Source organism: Procambarus clarkii, chromosome 1 (genome assembly GCF_040958095.1).
Source record: "Procambarus clarkii isolate CNS0578487 chromosome 1, FALCON_Pclarkii_2.0, whole genome shotgun sequence".
Taxonomy (NCBI): domain Eukaryota; kingdom Metazoa; phylum Arthropoda; class Malacostraca; order Decapoda; family Cambaridae; genus Procambarus; species Procambarus clarkii.
This window is the reverse complement of record NC_091150.1, coordinates 60,534,146-60,538,119: the sequence shown is the minus strand read 5'-3', so window position 1 is coordinate 60,538,119 and position 3,974 is coordinate 60,534,146.

Below are 3,974 nucleotides of genomic sequence, written 5' to 3'. Positions count from 1 at the left end.
GGCTCTATCATATCTACACTTGAAACTGTGTATGGAGTCAGGCTCTACCACATCACTTCCTAATGCATTCCATTTGTCAACCACTCTGACACTAAAAAAGTTCTTTCTAATATCTCTGTGGCTCGTTTGGGCACTCAGTTTCCACCTGTGTCCCCCTGTGCGTGTGCCCCTTGTGTTAAATAGCCTGTCCTCATCTACCCTATCAATTCCCTTCAGAATCTTGAATGTGGTGATCATGTCCCCCCTAACTCTTCTGTCTTCCAGCGAAATGAGGTTTAATTCCCGTAGTCTCTCCTCGTTGCTCATACCTCTTAGCTCGGGTACTAGTCTGGTGGCAAACCTTTGAACTTTTTCCAGTTTAGTCTTATCCTTGGCTAGATATGGACTCCATGCTGGGGCTGCATACTCCAGGATTGGCCTGACATATGTGGTATACAAAGTTCTAAATGATTCTTTACACAAGTTTCTGAATGCCGTTCGTATGTTGGCCAACCTGGCATATGCCGCTGATGTTATCCTCTTGATATGTGCTGCAGGAGACAGGTCTGGCGTGATATCAACCCCCAAGTCTTTTTCCTTCTCTGACTCCTGAAGAATTTCCTCTCCCAGATGATACCTTGTATCTGGCCTCCTGCTCCCTACACGTATCTTCATTACAATACATTTGGTTGGGTTAAACTCTAACAACCATTTGTTCGACCATTCCTTCAGCTTGTCCAGGTCTTCTTGAAGCCTCAAACAGTCCTCTTCTATTTTAATCCTTCTCATAATTTTTGCATGGTGCGCAAACATTGAGAGAAATGAATCGATACCCTCCGGGAGATCATTTACATGTATCAGAAACAAAATAGGACCGAGTACAGAGCCCTGTGGGACTCCACTGGTGACTTCACGCCAATCGGATGTCTCACCCCTCACCGTAACTCTCTGCTTCCTATTGCTTAGGTACTCCCTTATCCACTGGAGCACCTTACCAGCTACACCTGCCTATCTCTCCAACTTATGTACCAGCCTCTTATGCGGTACTTTGTCAAAGGCTTTCCGACAATCCAAGAAAATGCAGTCCGCCCAGCCCTCTCTTTCTTGCTTAATCTTTGTCACCTGGTCGTAGAATTCTATTAAGCCAGTAAGGCAAGATTTACCCTCCCTGAACCCATGTTGGCGATTTGTCACGAAGTCCCTTGAGGTTATCTTGAGATGATTTCGGGGCTTTTTTAAGTGTCCCCGCGGCCCGGTCCTCGACCAGGCCTCCACCCCCAGGAAGCAGCCCGTGACAGCTGACTAACACCCAGGTACCTAATTTACTGCTAGGTAACAGGGGCATAGGGTGAAAGAAACTGTGCCCATTGTTTCTCGCCGGCGGCTGGGATCGAACCCAGGACCACAGGATCACAAGTCCCGCGTGCTGTCGGCTAGGCCGACCGGCTTCTCTCCAGATGTGTTACCAGGTTTTTTCTCACGATCTTCTCCATCACCTTGCATGGTATACAAGTCAAGGACACTGGCCTGTAGTTCAGTGCCTCTTGCCTGTCGCCCTTTTTGTAAATTGGGACCACATTCGCCGTCTTCCATATTTCTGGTAGGTCTCCCGTCTCCAGTGACTTACTCTACACTATGGAGAGTGGCAAGCAAAGTGCCTGTGCACACTCTTTCAGTACCCATGGTGAGATCCCGTCTGGACCAACAGCCTTTCTAACATCATAGACCTCCTCTCTCCTTTCATAACATAGACCTCCTCTCTCGTAATTTCGAACTCTTCCAAGGCCGCCTGGTTTACCTCCCTTTCTCCTAGCACAGTGACCTCACCTTTTTCTATTGTGAAGACCTCCTGGAACCTCTTGTTGGGTTCTTCACACACCTCTTTGTCATTCTCTGTATACCTGTTCTCGCCTGTTCTAAGTTTCAATACCTGTTCTTTCGCTGTTGTTTTCCTTCTGATGTGACTGTGGAGTAGCTTTGGTTCGGTCTTGGCTTTGTTTGCTATATCATTTTCAAAACTTTTCTCTGCTATTCTTCTCACCTTGACGTACTCATTCCTGGTTCTCTGGTATCTCTCTCTCTGCTTTCTGGTGTTCTGTTATTCCGGAAGTTCATCCACGCCCTTTTGTTCAGTTTTTTCGCTTCCATACATGCCCTATTATACCATGGATTCTTCTGTTGCTTCTCGGATTTTTCCCTTTGGGCCGGGATGAACCTGTTTACTGCCTCCTGACACTTTTGGGTAACATAGTCCATCATACCCTGTACAGACTTATCTCTGAGGTCTGTGTCCCAAGGTATTTCCCTCAGGAAACTTCTCATCTGTTCATAATTCCCCTTTCGGTATGCCAGTCTTTTGATTCCTAGTTCCTTTTTGGGGGAGATAATTCCTAGCTCTACCAGGTACTCAAAGTTAAATACAGTGTGGTCACTCATTCCCAAGGGCGCTTCCCTTATATCCCGCTCATTTAGTTTAAATATCAAATCAAGCATTGCTGGTTCATCTTCTCTCATTCTTGTTGGTTCCTTGATGTGCTGGCTTGTGTGTGTGTGTGTGTGTGTTTGTTTCTGTGTGTGTGTGTGTGTTTTTCTGTGTACTCACCTAATTGTGCTTGCGGGGGTTGAGCTCTGGCTCTTTGGTCCCGCCTCTCAACCGTCAATCAACTGGTGTACAGATTCCTGAGCCTATTGGGCTCTATCATATCTACATTTGAAACTGTGTATGGAGTCAGCCTCCACCACATCACTTCCTAATGCATTCCATTTACTAACTACTCTGACACTGAAAAAGTTCTTTCTAACGTCTCTGTGGCTCATTTGGGTACTCAGCTTCCTCCTGTGTCCCCTTGTTCGCGTCCCACCAGTGTTGAATAGTTCATCCTTGTTTACCCGGTCGATTCCCCTGAGGATTTTGTAGGTTGTGATCATGTCCCCCCTTACTCTTCTGTCTTCCAGTGTCGTAAGGTGCATTTCCCGCAGCCTTTCCTCATAACTCATGCCTCTTAGTTCTGGGACTAGTCTAGTAGCATACCTTTGGACTTTTTCCAGCTTCGTTTTGTGCTTGACAAGGTACGGGCTCCATGCTGGGGCCGCATACTCCAGGATTGGTCTTACATATGTGGTGTACAAGATTCTGAATGATTCCTTACACAGGTTCCTGAACGCCGTTCTGATGTTAGCCAGCCTCGCATATGCCGCAGACGTTATTCTCTTTATGTGGGCTTCAGGAGACAGGTTTGGTGTGATATCAACTCCTAGATCTTTCTCTCTGTCTGCTTCATTAAGTACTTCATCTCCTATTCTGTATCCTGTGCCTGGCCTCCTGTTTCCACTGCCTAGTTTCATTACTTTGCATTTACTCGGGTTGAACTTCAACAGCCATTTGTTGGACCATTCACTCAGTCTATCCAGGTCATCTTGTAGCCTCCTACTATCATCCTCTGTTTCAATCCTCCTCATAATTTTTGCATCGTCGGCAAACATTGAGAGGAACGAATCTATACCCTCTGGGAGATCATTTACATATACCAGAAACAGTATAGGTCCAAGGACTGACCCCTGCGGGACTCCACTTGTGACGTCTCGCCAATCTGAGACCTCACCCCTCACACAGACTCGTTGTCTCCTGTTGCTTAGGTACTCCTCTATCCACCGGAGTACCTTCCCTCTCACTCCAGCCTGCATCTCCAACTTTCGCACTAGCCTCTTGTGTGGCACTGTATCAAAGGCTTTCTGACAATCCAAAAATATGCAGTCTGCCCACCCTTCTCTTTCTTGCCTTATTTTTGATGCCTGGTCGTAGAATTCAAGTAACCCTGTGAGGCAGGACCTGCCATCCCTGAACCCATGTTGATGCTGTGTTACAAAGTTCCTTCGCTCTAGATGCTCCACTAGTTTTTTTCGCACAATCTTCTCCATCAGCTTGCATGGTATGCAGGTTAGGGACACTGGCCTGTAGTTCAGTGCCTCCTGTCTATCCCCTTTCTTGTATATCG